The following is an 18,266-nucleotide window of genomic DNA, read 5'->3' on the forward strand; positions in this document are numbered from 1 at the left end:
TCCCTCACCCTGGCTCCCCATGGGGAGACCCCCTTGTGCTGGCAGAGCAAGGGACAGGGCAGATAACAGTATGTAGACATGCCTTTGATGTCCTGGGCCACCACTGGGACCAGGGAAAACAAAAGCTCATTCTCCTGGCTCTGGCCACAGCCGGACTCTGGGCTCCCCACCTTTTAATACCACTGGGCTCTCTAGAGTGACCTCTGCCCCCACACACAAAGGCCTCATTCAGCAACATGGCCAGCCATGTTGAAAATTCTTGCCAGATTCAGCCATTGAGAGAATTTTTGTTTCCAAACTAGCTTTGTGTTTCCATGACTCAACTGGACTGAGAGAGGAGTTTGAGAGTGAACTGACCCCCCAAAAAAAAAGGTAATTTCTTCCAAAATTAGCAATAATTTGGGCTTCATAAGAATTTTTTTCAGGCAAGGAAATTCCAGTTACATTTTGTAGAATTTGTTTTATCTTCTCCAGTGAACACATCTGTGTGTCAGAACATTTTTAAATGTTATTAGTTATCATAACAAATGGAAACTCACATTCCCCAGACTGCATTTAAATTTCACTTATTGTCTACCCAGGTTTCTAAACTGACTACTAAAACCTCTTTATGAGTGAGGAGGTCTGATAGGAGTTGACAGCTACCACTGGCCAGCAGTTTAGGCAAGCCAGCCCCTGGGGAGCCCGGGCAGGTCATGCCCATGCCAACCACAAGGTTAATTCACCCTACAGGTCAGGATGCCCCAGATCAGCCTAGGATACTACAGCAGGGTGCCAGACACCATCAGACCAGCCAGGCTGCCTGCCCTGACTCATAGCCCCACTTAACTACCACAGACTTGGCTCACAGCCTCCCAAAGCTGAGCTGTGCTTATGGAGATCAGGATCTCTAGAGTTACCGAAACAAACATCTATTTGAATTGTTCATAAACAGCACCAACTTTTTTTGTTTGTTTGTTTGTTTTGTTTTGTTTTTCAAAACAGGGTTTCTCTGTGTTGTTTTGGTGCCTATCCTGGATCTCGCTCTGTAGACTCACAAAGATCTGCCTGGCTCTGCCTCCTGAGAGCTGGGATTAAAGGTGTGCACCACCACCGCCCAGCCCAACTTTATTTTTTGAGACAAGGTCTCAGGCAGCCTAGGCTGGCCACAAATTCTCTATGTAGCCAAAGATGCCCTTAAGCTGCTCATCTCTTGTCCCCTCAGAGCACTGGGATTACAAGTGTACATCACACACAGGGTTTAATTCTGTCCATCACTGAAGGAAGTCAGGACAGGAACTCAAACAGGGTAGGAACCTGGAGGCGGGAGCTGATGCAGAGGCCACGGAGGGGTGCTGCTTATTGACTTACCCCATGGCTTGCCCATCCTGCTTTCTTATAGAGCCCAGCACCCCCAGACCAGGGATGGCATTGGTCTGAGCCCTCCCACATCAATTATTAATGGAGACAATGCCCTACAAGCCATGTGGTGGGGTAGCACCTGACTGAGTGGAAGGCCAGGAACTTCTAGAAGGAAGAATCAGATGCTGAGGTGTCCGTTTAGAGTGGAGCCATCTTTAGGAGAAATCTAGGGCAGAGACTTGCCAAGAGCACACACTGCCAACCCTCCTCACCTAAGAGGGACACTTGGAGGGTCTGCCCTAGACTTACAATTGGTCACCTTGTGACAGTACCCCAAGGAAGTGACACAGGCTAAATGGGATTCTGTAAGGGTAAGGCTAGCATCATTGTAAGAAGGGGACCCGGGGAGAGGGCGGGGCGGAGAGAGGGGCGGGAGAGGGGCGGGAGAGGGGCGGGAGAGGGCTCAGGAAGCAAACGCCAGTCACCAAGCCTGACAACCTGAGTTCAATCCATCCCCATAGTGAAAAGGAAGAGGACAATAAACTCCCACAAGCTGTTCCTCTGGCCTCCCCACCTCCTGTCCCCAAACCCCGTTCCCAAGAGAAAGCCAGAGGGGGTGGTATTCCCGCAATTTCAGCCCTAGTACTTGGGGGGCAAAAATAAATAATACATAAAAATGGCAGACAGAATTGAAAGTAAATAGCATCGGCCAGGCAGTGGTGACACACGCCTGTAATCCCAGCACTCAGGAGGCAGAGCCAGGCGGATCTCTGAGTTCGAGGCCAGCCTGAGCTACAGAGTGAGTTCCAGGACAGGAGCAAAGCTACACAGAGAAATCCTGTCTCAAAAAACCAAAAAAAAAAAAAAGAAGAAGAAGAAGAAGAAGAAGAAAGAAAGAAAGAAAGAAAGAAAGAAAGAAAGAAAGAAAGAAAGAAAGAAAGAAAGAAAGAAAGTAAATAGCATCCTGACTCAGTTATGGCCCACCAATGGGGGACAACCTATCATTTTGGGGCAGTAAAATCGGTGTTCAAATAAACTGAAACTTTGGATTTCTGCATCATAACAAGCAACTCAAGCAACTGGCTAAGGAGAAAGACAGCTCAGTTGATAAAATGTTTGCATGCGGGGTTGGGGATTTAGTTCAGTGGTGGAGCGCTTGCCTAACAAGCACAAGGCCCTGGGTTCGATCCTCAGCTCAAAAAAAAAAATGTCTGCATGCAAGCATGAGGACCTGAGTTCAATCCCCCAGCACCCAAGTTAACAACTACCAGCAGATACAGCTGTGTTGGGGAGGCAGAGAGACTCACCGGCCAGCCACTCTAACCAAACAGCAAGCCCTAAAGTTCAAAGAGAGACTGTGTCAAAAAACAAAAGTAGAAGTCTCTCTCACTCTCACACACACACTCACACATGCATGAGCACACAAAAATAGAATATTTAGTAGGAGAAAAGAGACGTAAGTGACAATTATTTTTATTTTTATCATCTTTATTATTTTTTCTTGAGGTAGGATCTCATGCTGAAGGCAAGATTGGCCACAAACTTGTTGCCATCCTCCTGCCTCTGCTTCCAGAGTGCTAAGACAGGCATACTCCACCAGGCCCAGAGACATGCATTTTCAAATGGCATTTATTCTATGCTTACTGTAAGCGATTTATAACCAAGGAGAGAACCAGAGGTTTGGGGTGCCTCTTCAAGACGTCCCTGTGGACAGGCCTATGAGGTCAGAATTTCTGGAGACCCCTTGAAAACTCCTTTATTGAGATACTATTTATCCCTAACAAGCCACCTAAGCCTGCTCACCTGTAAAATAAGAATAGCACTCCCAGCTTTACTGGGTTGTAACGCCAATGGTAAGTCCCAAAATAGTTCTCCATATGGTTGGGGCCCGAGTAGAGACCCATTATAGTCATTATTAAGTCAGAAGGAGGCCATGCAGTGAATGAGCTACTCTCATGGGACAAGCTTCTTGCAAAGGGTCTTCTCTTGTCACTATCACGTTTCCTCCCAGGATCTATGACATCACTATTCACACAAGAGATACTTTAAGGGATAGAGTGATGGCTCAGAAGAGCACGTACTGCTTTTCTAGAGAACCAGGGTTCATTTCCCAGCACCCGCATCAGGCAGCTCCCCTGTGACTCCAGCTCCAGGGAATCCAACGACCCCTTCTCACCTCCACGGGCCCAAATCCCCACACACGATACTAAACTGAATGATGTTTTTGACTCATAGGGAGACTAAATGTCAGAGGTAAACCTTTAATTCCTTTCTAATGGTTGCTGCCAGTGTTCTAGAAGTTCCAAGAAGAACAAACACCCATTCACTCAGCAAATATTTCCCGAGCACCTACTATGGGCCAGCCATTGTATTGGGCGGTGGGTTACCACAGAAAGACTTGCTCTTCCTCAGTGCTTCTGGTGGGTGTCCTGGAGACATGGCTCTCAACCTGTGGGTCATGACTCCTTTAGGAGAGTCGAATGACCTCTTCGCAGGAGTCACCTAAGACCATGCGAAATATCAGGTATTTATTATGATTCATAACAGTGGCAAAATTATAATAACTTTATGGTTGGGGGGGTCACCTCAACATGAGGGCCTGTGTTAAAGGGTCGCAGCGTTAGGAAGGGTGAGAACCGGTGTCACCGCTGTATGGCTCCGTCTTATAACTTCGAGTGAAACTGTCTGTGTAGACTCCAGTCCAGAAATACCGTATCTCACAATTTCTTTCCCAAATCCTTACAAGATTGGGGAAAGTCAAGGACATGTCAATTCCCAGAGTTCCTGAAGGATGAATGTCATCCCCACCTCCTACCCCCAACATTCCACAGTCAGTTGGGCTCTACACATCTACCTTATAGGCTCCAGGTCTGCAAGGGAGGAAAACGCACACCGTTTAGGAGGGTCCAGGGATTGAACTCAGGCCCTCGTGTATGCAAGGCAAGTGCTTAAGTGACTGAGCTGTCTTCGCAGCCCTGACTTTATTCTTTTGCACTCATCGCTACCTTGGCTATATTCATGGAGTAATGTTTTTTTAAACCTGATTGCCCATCCGAGCTACCTGAAGTCATAGAGTTTCGGGACAGGTTTAAGTGGGGACCCAAGAATCCACACTGTGCTGACTCAAGCATTACAATTCGTGAGGCACCACAGTAGATTAAAAGGCAAGGCTTACAAGCTTGTAGGTGACCCAGGTCAACTTCCTTAAGGGATAGATGGAACAAGAGTCCCGAGAGCAGAGCCAGTTCCCCCAAGGTCACAGTGAACAGTAAAACAGGTTCCCTGACTGGACCTGGGCCATTCTGTTATACAACCTCATGTCTAATCTACCTCTCTCTGCTTATCAGGGCACACTGATGTAGCTTTGGAATTTTCCTTAATGAAGAGTCATAAGAATCAATTGTATCAAGATTTACACTGGGGGGCAGAGAGATGGTTCAGTGCCTTGGAACGTGACCACGCTCTTGAAGAGTTCCTGAGTTCTGTTCTGGGCATCCACATCAAGCAGCTCACAACCACCAGTCACTCCAGCTTAGGGGACACAATGCCCTCTCCTGGCCTCTATAGGTGACTGCATTTATATGCGCATACACACATATTTAAACCTTATTTTAAAAAAAGATTTACATTTATGTTTCCAAGAGAGCTGGGGTTTTCATACACAAACGCTGAAATATATCTCTTCCACTCAAAAGAAAAGGGAAAAACACTATACACATATCTATGTCACACCAGACCCTAGTACACAAAATTAAGGCACAAATTTCTGTCCCCCCAAAAAAACTTAATTTGGCAGCATAAATAAAATGCAAATTGTAACTCATCGTATCTTAGGGATGGCTAAATGACCTAAAAGCTGGTTTAAAAACTAGATAATTCCCACAGGGACCAAGAAAGACTTCATTCATGTTACCTATTGACTCAGAAATCAAGTATCTTTTGCCACCTGCTAAGAGCAGGAGGGCTGAGATACACTATTACCATCAGTCAGGGGTGTTTTCTCACTGTAGAAAGAAAGTATAGGAAATTGCTATAGAAATGGTTCAATCAAGCCAGAAGTGGTGGCACAACCTTTAATCCCAGCACTTGGGAAGCAAAGGCAGGCAGATCTCTATGAGTTTGAGGCCAGTCTAGTCTATAAAGTGAGTTCCAGGACAGCCAGGACTATTACAGAGAAATCCCATCTTGAACCCCCCCCAAAAAAAAGAACAACAACAAAATAACAATAAAGAAATGGTTAAGTTATAATTTGTCTACACAATAAAATACACAGTCATTATTTAAAGTAAGAGACTCAATACTCGTAATCATTATGTAGAAAAGCCAGGTACAAAATGTAATAAATTGAATATCTTGTAATTCTGACCAACTTCTTGGCATGATGACTGACATAGGTCTTTAATTCCAGCACTCTGGGGGCAGAGGCATGGGGATCAGTGAAGGTCAGATCACTTGGAGGTCAGCCTGGTCTACAAAGTGGATTGATTCCAAGGTAGCCATGGATACACAGTGAGATCCTGTCTCAGGAAAAAAAAAAAAAAAAAAGACCAAGTTTTAGAAACAACCAGAAATTCATTTTTATGCCAAGGAAATTTATGCCAAGAAGTGCAAGTAGTTAAATATGAATCATAATTATAATTTCTGGTTTGTTTTTTAAATTCTTCTGCTTTGTTTGTTTTGGGGGGTTTTAGGGGTTTGTTGTTGTTGTTGTTGTCGTTTGGTGTTTTGGTTTGGTTTGGTTTGGTTTTGGTTTTTCAAGACAGGGTTTCTCTGAGTAGCCTTGGCTATCCTGGAACTTGCTCTATAGGCCAGGTTAGCCTCTGCCTCCAGCTGCTGGGATTAAAGGCGTGCGCCAACCATGCCCAGCTCCCCTACACATTCTTAAAGTTTAGGTCACAAATGTGTATTACTTCTGCTATAGCCTTCTCCTGGCATATTTTGCGGGGGGGGGGGGTATAATTGGCTTTGAAGTATCACAATTTATCACTGTATCTAGAAACTGAACCAAGAGCCAAAATTATCCATTAAGCAATGACCGACTGACAGTATTAACTGCCTGTGGTATTTGGGGCAGGATTAGAAATCCACACACCCTCTAGAAGAGATGCCCTAGTCCCAATCCCATCGCTTCCACAAAAGCTCCAAAGGCATCCTTGCCATGTCTGGACCACCAAGCTGGAAGGGGAAAGGCGAGGCGTTGCAAAGCAAGCTCCCTTCTCCAGATGCAGGACCATTCATAAACGGCCTTGCTGTCAACTCCTGCTGCCTCCCGCCTTCACACTCGGGGTGGGGCAGTGAGCAAGGGGCTTGTCCTCTCTCTTTGTCACACTCCCCTTTCTTCCCATTTGGATTTTCTGATCTGTTGTTGGCTCTGCTTGGAGGTTGCCTCAGAACCTCTAATTAATTAAATGCTGAAGCCCCAAACTGGACACACGTAAAGGAAATTTATAATGTCAAGTGAAATGATAGGCCAGACGCAGCACAGGCAAGGCCACAGGGGCTCTGTGAGTGGTTTCCTAAATGGAAGAGCAACCAACGCTGTATTAAGCACAGAAACCTTAGCTGGACTATAAGATTTCAACATCTGGCTAAAATTATTGAACAAGGGTACGGATACAAAGCCGCATGAAGGATAACTTCCAATTACCTACCAGTCCACGATTGCTACTGTTGTCCCCACGTTTAAAACCTTTGAAGCCACAAACCACCTAAGCCACTAAAACCAGTTTCAGACCGAAATGACCTCTAACTCCATAAAGAATACTACTAGCACCAGAATGAGAAGGAACAGAACGCCTTGTGCAAATGTTACAGGAGAACCAAAATGTCACAGATCATATTGCAAACTTTAAATGAACCAGAGTTAGGCATGGCAGGGGGAGACACAGACATATCTCCTCACCCATGAAGATGTTTCACATTTAAACGGAGCTTGAGTGCCGTGAACAAACTTCTGAGCAAGCATTCAGAAACAGTGTTTCTTCAACAGAGCCCTTGAAAAGCTGCCGAGACTGAAGAAAACCTAAGAATTCTGAGTGATGTTTAAAACTCCCTGCAATGCGTAATTCCCCCAAGCACTGCAAACCTAGACTTGCGCCCGTCTTTTTTCTTTCTTTTTCTTTTTTTTTTTGAGGCGAAGCTCAGAATTCTCTTTTGGAACACCCAGCGTTAAAGGCAAAAGAGTGTCCTTGATGCAAATAAATGAGTGTTTATTCAGGTTAAATTTACGCATTCGTCGTTTTAAAAGGCTAATAAAAAATAATAACATTTCAAGCTCCCCGAGGCAACACTTGACTCTATAATAAAAGTTGACTCAAGAAAAACTTCAGTCTATAAAGTAGGTAATTTCTTTTGGCTGCTCCTCAAGACCAGGGATCAAATGTGCTATGACAGCAATATGGCCCAGTGTCTTTCCGCGTGGAGGGTCTCCTGGCCTCCCACCACCACCACCACTGTGATCGCTGGTGATCCGACGCGCGAGTGAGCACACACACACACACACACACACACACACACACACACACACACACACGTCCTTGGACTTCAGGCCAATAGCCTTTGTTTCAAGCTCCCAACTGGGATCCAGTAACCAAAATTCCTCAACCAGTGACCACCACCACCACCAGCCTTTCACAGGCGTTCCCATGGCCACTCAGGGGAAAAAAGTCGCGTTTCTCCCGTGTCCCCAGTACTGCAGAAGACGCGGCTGCCACCTCGACGTGCAAACCGTCTCCCCAACACGGAACGGCGACGCACACAACCCGGAGCAGCGCTGTCTTTCTTCCTAAAGTTCTTACCTAAGCAGCAGGAGCTTTCACCATGTGCCAGGCGCGCTTTGGCTCTGGCTCTGGCTCTGGCTCGCCCTCTCGCTCTGGCTGTGGCTCTGGCCGGCTGTGCTCACCGACTCACTCACTCACACACATGCACACACATAGACGGACACCTCCCACAGCCCTTGGCGCGAGACCCCCGCCCAGCGGCCACCCTCACCTCGCGCCCTTTGTCCTCACCCTGGGTCCTCGGAGCCCGCGCTGCCCGACCCGGCGCTGCGTAAAGCCCGGAGCCGCGGAGCCAAGGAGTCCGCCCGTCCGGGTCTTGCGGGAGGCCGTGCTTGGGGAGGTGGGGAGGTGGGAAGGGGGGGGGGGCTGAGCTGGGGCAGCGGCTCTGTCCAGGTATAGGTGCAGGAGGGGACTGACCAACCCTGCTGGTGTCGCGCCCGCCCGGTTCCGCCCCAGCTGCACGCAGCAGCAGCCTCGTTGGGCTCTCACCGGGTTCCCCGCTTGGGAGGGGTCCGCGCGGAAGTCGGAAGCCTCCGGGGACAGAGGTCATTTGGTGCTTGGCCGCAGTTGCCTGAGGAAGGGGTGGGGTGGGGGGACGCGCCAGTGAACAAGACCCCCCTCCCCCAGATGGCTCCACCCGGCGCAGGGCGTGTCCGTGGACCACAGGAGAGCACCCTGGCGGTTCTAGAGGACTGGGGTAGGAGACTCTGGTCCCCAACTGTGGAGGTTAATGAGCCCCCTGCAGTGAGGAAACTACCTAAGACCCGTAGAGGAAGATTCTGGAATCCTGGACACCGCCCGTGGAACCCGAACTTTCCCCGGTGCAAGCGTGGTTCAGAAATATGAGTGCAGGAGGGAAGGGACAAACCTGATATCACAGACCTTTCCCGATGCTGCCTCAGAGGTGGTCACTAGCAGCGGGCAGAGGAAGTGGGACAAATTCAGGAAGCCGGACAACAGAAGGGACCCACAGCCATCCTCCTCCTCATCATCATCATCATCATCTCCTCCGCCGCCACCATCCCTTTCTGGGAAGCCCTGGGTCTTCAGAACTTGCCAGAGACATACCCAGCTCCTTGTGCCCTCCTGCCATTCAAGAACCCCAGCAGAGCTGATGAGATAGCTCAGTGGGTACAGGAGCTTGCGGCCAAAAACTGAACCACGGTGTTGGATCCCGACGAGAGGGAAGGTGAGGAGAAGCAATTCCCACAAGTGGTCCTCTGATCTCCACTCTGCAGCACACATGCATCTACAAACACATGCACATACCAATTTAAAAAAAGAAAGAAAAGAAAACACTTTTTTTTTAAAGGTACCAGCAGAGGGCCTGGGTCAGCCTCACAGCCAAGGATCCTAGAAAAACAGAGAGATGGTCAGGCTAGGAGAGGAAGACAATGGGGGAATAAGTGTCAATCTCCTGCAAAAGTGGGCAGGAATGCTCCCTCCCTCCTTTCCGTTTTCACAATGGCAGAGGCATCAGCTGCCTTTACTAATTAGGAAATATCCCAAGCACAGGCTAGATCAGAGACAGTAACATTGATGAGCCCTGCGTCTAAGACCCAGCCAAGCCGAACTGGATGCAGATGTTTCTGGACTGAAACTTATCTCAAGAAGTTGGGACTCTCTGACCCTGCCTAAGATGATAACCCAGCATAAGCCAGGCATGGTGGCCCGTGACTGTGAAGCCAGCCCTCCAGGAAATGGGGAATGGAGGATCAGGAGTTCAAGGTCATCATTCGTTACATTTAGTTTGAGGCCAGCCTAGACCAAGTAAACTGTAGCTCAAGAAAAAAAAAAAATATTTTTCCTCCAATACAGTTGGAGCTCCTCACCTAACCATCCAGACTGTACCGAAAGGGACTTAACCGGCTACTTTAGACAGACCCGTTATCGGCACAGTGGCTCTCGGCATGGGATGACGCTGCTTCATTTTGTAACCTAGACTCTTTTATTCTAGTCTGCTTACGAGAATGCTTTCAAGATTCGCCTGGCCCTCCAGGCAGAGCCAGTCTGTGCATTGGAACTGCTGAGTAATATTCCCTGTCATGCCCCTGAGACAATTTATGGTTCTATTCTTCTGTTGATGGACATTTAAACTGACCCAGCTTTTCAAGAGTAGAAACAAGGTGGAAGTGAACATTCTTGAATTACAGAGTAATTGTTGCCTGGATGGCAACCAACATGTTTACTTCATGGTTTGGGTTAGAAAATGAAGTTGCTTTTAAAATAGATAGAAATTTATATATATATATATATATATATATATATATATATGCATATATGTGTGTATGTATATATATATTTCATAGTATATACATATATAATGTATTTTAATCATACTCCCCAACCCCAATATCCTCTCTTCTTCCTCCTCCTCCTCCTATTGAATTTCCTTCCTCTACTGTTCCCATGTCTCTGTATATGTTTGTGTCTGTGTGTGTGTGTGTCTGTCTCTGTGGGTGCGTGTATTTGTGGGTGTATGTGCCTGTGTTTAATTAAACAGCATGATCCGTGAGTGGGATAGTTATTTGCCTGAAAGCACCCTTACAGTTTGACCGCTTATCTGCCCAACAAAATACAGGCCGAAAGTCAGCAAACTTTTTATAAAGGCAAGGAGTATTTTAACTTTCTCAGCATAATTGAGGACAAGTTCTCTTACATGTACTTAAAATGTAACCCTTTAAACTTTGAAAGAGGCTGGGATGTACCTCAGTGGAAGAACACTTGACTGGCAAGTGCATGGCCTGTGGGTTCTAGTTCCCAGTGCTACAAAATAAACAAAAAATGTGTAAATAATAAGTAAAGAGCACCAGACTTAGCTCATGACTGTAAAAACAGAACCTAACAAAGCTGGTCAGGCCCATGAGCCCCAGTCAGCCTGCTGTAGAACAAAGAGCTTCCAAATCCCTTCTTCTCACTCAGAAGGTCCCCCCGACACACACACACAAAGACAATCACTTTCAACAAAGACAAAAGTACAATCGGGCTCAAAGTTAAACTTAATATGGCCACAGTGTTGCACTGGAGGGGGGCCAGGGGAACCACTCCCTCACACACAGTTTCCTCTCTCCTCCCCACCCTCACATACATTTCTTCCTTATGTGTCTTTCTGTGTATATCCAACGATTCCCTGCACACATAAACACATGGATGCTTCCTGCAAACCTTCACTGGTTATTAGAATGACTTTGGGGAAAACACCGAACCCTAACTTTGAAAATCTGTCATGAATTTTAGAACTGCACAGACTCTTACCAATTAGGAATTAATTAGTAAACCAAGTGGGGCTGACTAGAAAAGGCGTTGATTGTTCTGTAGCCTAATGAATCATTTCCCTGTTCCTAGTTCATTAACTGAAACACCAGCACAAAGAGGAATGTTTTTGATTGCTTTTCCTGGAACTGACCCTGACCGACTGATTTTTATGTCTTGATTGAACTTGAACTAAAACTTGAACAAAATAGAAAAAAGAATGTATTTTGAAATTAATTCTAACTGAATCGAATCAACCTGATTTAGAATGTTACTGACAAGAATGGGGGCCAAATGGAAACCTGTGGTGATCGACCTCAAACTTACCAAGGAACTGTGAGTCTCCAAGCCCATTCATCGATCTGAGGTCTTTTCCCCGGAGGCCGTGAGGTCAGCCAGGCAATTAGACATGGCTTCTGGACACCTTTGTCTCTCGGCCTAGCCTTATCCTTTAAAAAGTCACACACACACACATTCCTCTGTCTCATTCATACCCACCCTCCCGTGCATTCCTTTCTTAAAGTCTACTCATGTGTGGTTCAATCCCCTACACACATGTACCGCCGTAAATATGTAAAGCCCATGTGACTCTTTCCCATATACATCCATGGCCTCTCCATAGTATTTCTTTACACACACACACACACACACACACACACACACACACACACGCTCGCCATGTACCTTGTGACGCAGACATTTCTCCACTTGGTGACATGCTCTCCATTAGTATGAGGTTCCTACATGCCCAGCTCCTCTCATACATTGTGCTTTCTATTGTACATGTGTTTTCACACCACTTTGCCAAAATACAAATCCATTCTCTAGTATCTTTGGGTATTTGTCTATCTGGACACACACACACAAAATAAATACATACTCTTAAAAAAATAAATTAAAAGGCCACATTCTAAGCTCCTGCTATAACTGATGGGAGCTGGAGGGAAGGGACACAGGACTCACAGCAGCAGGCTTTGATTTGTTTCTGCATATGGTAGTTTATTAGCAAGAGATATTAATTCTAAACTCTACCTTCATCACTAGTAAATCTGGGGCTGGGGATGTATCTCAGTTGGTAGGGTGCCTGTCCAGCATGCATAAAGTGATGAGTTCAGTCCCCAGCACTGTATTAAACCAGACGAATGGTGCACGCCATCCTGGGCTACCTAGCAAGTGTTAAGGCCAATCTGGGATTCATGAGACTTTATTACAAACAAATAAACAAAACTCAAATCTAACTGAATCCTCTCCACCCCATCTCACAACCATCTTTCAAGGGATATTGCCCATTTGCGTGCGCGCGCGCGCGCGCACACACACACACACACACACACACACACACACACACACACACACACACACACACACACACACACACGGGGTGCGGGGGGGGGGGGGGGAGAAGGGGGGAGGAGGAGGAGGGAGACTGGACTCCCAAAGTGATGTTGCTCCACCTGGTGGAGAGCCAAGGAACTTGACATTCTCTGCATTTTCTGAACAGGCCATTAGATGTGAAGGAATCAGAGACAAAACTTGTATAGATAGACTCAGCGGCCGTGTTCGGAAGATGAGCAGTTTAAACAGGGCACATTTAGTAATTGGCAGAACCTCACCAAACAAACCAGAGCAAATGGAACTGGAAAAAACTAACTCAACTCTGACAAGACTTGCCTTCAAAATCCAGTTGCAGGACTGGGGACAGCCTCACTTCAGAACCGGACTTCCATAAAAGAAAAGACACTCTGGCCGGACAGTGGTGGCGCAAGCCTTCATAGGTTCTCCATATGCACAGAAACAGCTCACTCTGTAGCACGAGGCAGTATTTAAGGACCTCTGTAGTTATAACGGCAGCTACAAAGAAAACCAAACAGAATAGAGCACAAATGCTGTGAACACTCTTGGTGGGGGTGACCACCTTGACACTCTCAGCTTCATCCATGTTCATGTTCCCCGTCTGCGAAGTACATTGTGTCCATTACCACACGCCTGCTTAGTGAATACATCCACTGATGTCCTAGTCGGGTTCACCATTGCTGCGATGAAACACCGTGACCAGACGCAACTTGGAGAGGAAAGAGTTTATTTAGCTCACATTTCCACACCACTGATCATTATTCAAGGAAGTCAGGTCAGGATCTCACACAGGGCAGGAGGCTGGAGGCAGGAGCTGACGCAGAGGCCATGGAGGGGTGCTGCTTACTGGCTTGCTCCCCATGGCTTGTTTAGTCAGCTTTCTTATAGAACCCAGGACCTGCCCGGCAGTGGTGGCGCACGCCTTTAATCCCAGCACTCGGGAGGCAGAGCCAGGCTGATCTCTGTGAGTCGAGACCAGCTTAGTCTACAGAGTGAGAGCCAGGACAGGCTCCAAAACTACACAGAGAAACCCTGGGAGGGGGTGGGGGGTAGAGAACCAGGACTACCAGTCCAGAGATGACCCCACCCACAATGGACTGGGCCCTCCCCCATCAATCACTAATTGAGAAAATGTGCCACAGCTGGATCTCATGGAGGTGTTTCTCACTTGTGGTCTCCTCCTTTCAGGCACACTAGGCACACACACACTCTACCAGCTGATTCGATTGTGGCTCTGTGTCAAGTTGACATAAAACTAGCCAGGACACCATCCATGTTTGTTCTAAATCTTCAGTCCCAAAATATGATATCAGAAAAGTTAACTTGGCTTTGATTTAACAAAGTATCAACTTAGGGGATTGGAGACTTGAAGAGCCAGCAGGAGCTAGTTTTCTATTTGGACAGTAAGGACCAGACCAGGATCCAGCTAGTGCCTTAGAGCATACTCAAGCCCTCTGAGTTTTTAATGTGGTAGTTCTAGATAGGACCATAGAATCTGCATTCCTAGCAAACCCCCACCGGGGTAAAGGCGATGCTGAGACCCATGATCCAATGTCACATGACAGAAGAAATGAGAGAGAAGTGGTCTCTCTGGTGTTGTCCCTCTGTCTGTCTGTCTCCCTCCCTCCACCTCTAGATCTCAGGTACCCCAGGCTGGCGTCAAACTCACCTCTCTCTCTCTCCCTCTCTCTCTCTCTCTCCCTCTCCCTCCCCCTCTCTCCCTCCCTCTCCCTTCCTCCTTCCCTCCCTCTCTCCCTCCTTCCCTCCCTCTCTCCCTTCTTCCCTCCCTCTCTCCCTCCCTCCCTCTCTCCCTCCAACCCCCTCTAGATCTCAGGTGCCCCAGGCTGGCCTCAAACTCACCTCTCTCTCTCTCTCTCTCTCTCTCTCTCTCTCTCTCTCTCTCTCTCCCTCCCTCTCCCTTCCTCCTTCCCTCCCTCTCTCCTTCCCTCCCTCTCTCCCTCTCCCTCTCTCCCTCTCTCCTTCCCTCCTTCTCTCCCTCCAACCCCCTCTAGATCTCAGGTACCCCAGGCTGGCCTCAAACTCACCTCTCCCTCTCTCCCTCCCTCTCTCCCTCCAACCCCCTCTAGGTCTCAGGTATCCCAGGCTAACCTCAAACTCACTATTCAGCTTTGGATAACCCTGAACACCTGACTTTCCTGCTTCCACCTCCCAAGTGCCTGGGATGAAAGTGTGCCACCACACCTGCTTTACATGGTGATAGAAACGGAGTCAAGGTATTGTGCACACTAGGCACACACTCTACAAACTGATCTTCATCCAGGATCTTTTATAAGATCATCCCAACTCTTGAAAGGTTTGGCCTAGTTGCCTCCCAAAGGCTGTGTCTAAAAACCAGTTCACTGGGCATCAGTTCTGAGCACATGGATTTCAGAAGGGAATACAAACATTCAGTCCAGAGTGAACGGCACAATGGATCTACTGGCTAAAACTCTGTTGAGTCACCACAAAACCCTTGGTGCGTTGTCTAATCTCTCAGTCACTGTCCCTTCACTTACTGTTCTAGGTGCTTTTCGGGGTGATGCATGAACAAGCCCCAAGGTTGGCCCTTATTTTTCCCTCCTCTCTAGAGTGGCCATGGTGTGTTGGGCATGTTCAATTTCTTTTTCTTTTTTTTTTTCTTTTTGTTGTTGTTGTTCTTTTTGTTTTTGTTGAGACAGGGTTTCTCTGTGTAGTTTTGGTGCCTGTCCTAGCTCTTGTTCTGTAGACCAGGCTGGCCTCAAACTCAGAGATCTGCCCGGCTCTACCTCCTGAGTGCTGGGATTAAAGGCGTGTGCCACTGCCACCCAACACATGTTCAATTTCTTACACTTTCTGGTCATGTATCTTCACCAGCCTGGGAGCTCCTAGTCCTCAGGAGAAGTCCCTGTAGGAGTTAGGTGTTCCTTCAGCTCCTGACCTACTGCCAGGCACCTAAAAGATGTCCAACGATACAGGAATGATTTGGACCTCAGGGTACAGCCACATGGCTTAGGCCTTTTATGGGACTGTGGGAAGATTGTACCACTGTTCTCCCCCTCTCCCCCCACCCCACCCCAGCCATGGGTGCTTGAGCTCTTTTGTTGGCCTGGAGTGCCTCTCACCTGTCCTAAGTCACACCCCTCCTTCCCTGGCCTAACTCCTTTTGACGGTAGAAATTATGGTCAGTCTTCAACAAGCTGCTCAAGGGTCCAAATACCAAAATAAATTACCTGGCTGGAAAATCAAATCACGTCTCTACCACTCGCTAGCTAGCCCCATGGGCCATTTTTGTAATCTTACCGATCTTTGATTTTCTGATCTGTAAACTGGTTTTCTGCTCTGTAAACCATCCTGCAGGCTTTTGCTGACAGTGGACGTGTTATTGGCTGTTTTTATTTTACACTTTACTCTTTGGCTCTTTGTTCTTTTGGTGGGCCTGCCACCCAGCTCCCAAATAAATCACACACGGAGGCCTATTCTTAAATTATAAATGCCTTAGCTTGGCTTTTTTTTCTAGCCAGCTTTTCATAAATTAACCCTGTCTATCTATTGCCTCTGGGCTTTTACTTTTCTCTTACTTTTTTTTTTTTTTTTTTTTTTTTGAGACAGGGTTTCTCTGTGTAGCTTTGGAGCCTTTCCTGGAACTCACTCTGAAGACCAGGCTGGTCTTGAACTCACAGAGATCTGCCTGGTTCTGCCTCCTGAGTGCTGGGATTAAAGGTGTGTGCCACCACCGCCGGGCTCTCTTACTTCTGTAAATCTTTTCTTTCTTTCTTACTCCATGTCCGGCTGTGTAGCTGGGTGGCTGGGTGGCTGGGTGGCTGGGTGGCTGGCCCCTGAAGTCTTCTCCTTGTTCTCTTGTTCTTTCTTCTCTCTTCTTCCCAGATTTCTCCTTTCATTTCTTCTCTCTGTTTTCCAGCTCCCGCCCATCCTTTCTTCTGCCTTGCTATTGGCCGTTCAGTTCTTTTTTTTTTTTTTTTTTTTCCCTTTGGAGCTGAGGATCAAACCCAGGGCCTTGGGCTTGCAAGCGCTCTACCACTGAGCTAAATCCCCAACCCTTCAGTTCTTTATTAGACCATCAGGTGTTTTAGACAGACAAAGAATCACAGCTTCACTGAGTTAAACAAATGCAACATTAAAAAAAAATGCAACTCATCTTTGCATCATTAAACAAATGTTCCACAGCATAAACCAATGTAACACAACTAAAATAATATTCTACATGGTAGTTTGGTTTTTTGTTTGTTTTGGTTTTTTAAGACAGGGTCACTCACAGGGCTGGAGAGATGGCTCAGCAGTTAAGAGCACTGACAGCTCTTCCAGAGGACCCAGGTTCAATTTCCAGCACCCCCCCACACACACACACAACTGTCTGTAACTCCAGTTCCAGGGCACCTGACACCCTCACACAGACATGCATGTAGGCAAAACACCAATGCACATAAAATAAAAATAAATAATTTAAAAAATTTTATTTAATGAACAAATCTTTTTAAAAGTGTATATGTCTTACCAGGTGTGGTACTGCACGCCTTTAATCCCAGTACTTGGGAGGCAGAGGCAGAAGGATCTCTGAGTTCCAGGAAGTTCCGGCATAGCCAGAAATAGAGACCCTGTCTCCAGCAGACAAAAAGGTACCCATCTCTATTTAAGTAAATCATCCATTAAGTCGTTTGATCTCCACAGCAAATTTATTCAGTAGGAACTCCCCGCTTTACAAATTCAGAAACTAAGGCACAGAAAGATTTTAGCAACTGTTTTAAGATCTTATGATTTGAAAACATACCTTATATAGCTCCAGGTCATTTTTTTTTTTTTAGTTTGTATGTATAGGTGTTTTGTCTGCGTGTATCTCTGTATAACACATGCGTGCCTGGTGCCTGTGGAGACTAGAGGAGGGCATTAGATCCCCTGGGCCTGGAGTTAACAGATGGTTGTGAACCACCATGTGGGTGATGGAAATTGAACTAGGGTCCTCTGGAAGGGCAGCCAGTGCTCTCAAAAACAGAGCCGTCTCTCCAGGCACCCGGTTAAAATATTTTATCTGTTTCCTCCGCTGGAATTTGAGATCCAGTCTGTCGTCATATTCAACACAGTATCTTCTTGAGCCTAGTCCAACACCTGACACAATAAGGAATCAAAAACGGATTCAGCAAATAAAAAGGGGAAGCGGCTTTGTGGTTTTGAGACAACGCCTACTACAGCGGGCTTCGAATTCAAGCACGCGATCGCTCTGTATCAGCCTCTATGGCACTGGGCTTAGAAGCATGCGCCTTCCGGTCCCTCCAGGTTGGCTTGTTTATGAACATGTGCTAAGCATCATTTGAGGCGTACCGGGAGCCCCGACAGTCATCACCCGATGTGACTGGGAATGAGCTGAGAATCTGCAGTCTGCCAGTCGGGGATTCGGGAACGCCCGCTCCGGTCCCCGGGAATCCCTGCTCCGCCTCTTTCTTTTTCCTCTCCATCCCCTCCGAGGATCCGTCGTCCGGGATACCCGGGCGCCAGCCACAGGCGAGGACCCGTGTGCGCGGGAGAGCACTACGGAAGGCGGTGCGCATG

At 47.2% G+C, this 18,266-nt stretch overlaps 1 protein-coding gene across 1 annotated transcript in view; it reads right to left on the reverse strand.

Annotated features, from left to right (window-relative positions):
* Greb1 (growth regulating estrogen receptor binding 1) overlaps positions 1–8,508 on the reverse strand; it is a 131,152-nt gene extending 122,644 nt beyond the window's left edge. The window contains exon 1 of the mRNA XM_036171406.1: positions 8,352–8,508. The gene's annotated coding sequence lies outside the window, so the exon portion shown is untranslated. The remainder of the gene's footprint in view (positions 1–8,351) is intronic.
* Positions 8,509–18,266: the final 9,758 nt, after the last annotated feature.

Source organism: Onychomys torridus, chromosome 21 (genome assembly GCF_903995425.1).
Source record: "Onychomys torridus chromosome 21, mOncTor1.1, whole genome shotgun sequence".
NCBI classification, from domain to species: Eukaryota; Metazoa; Chordata; class Mammalia; order Rodentia; family Cricetidae; genus Onychomys; species Onychomys torridus.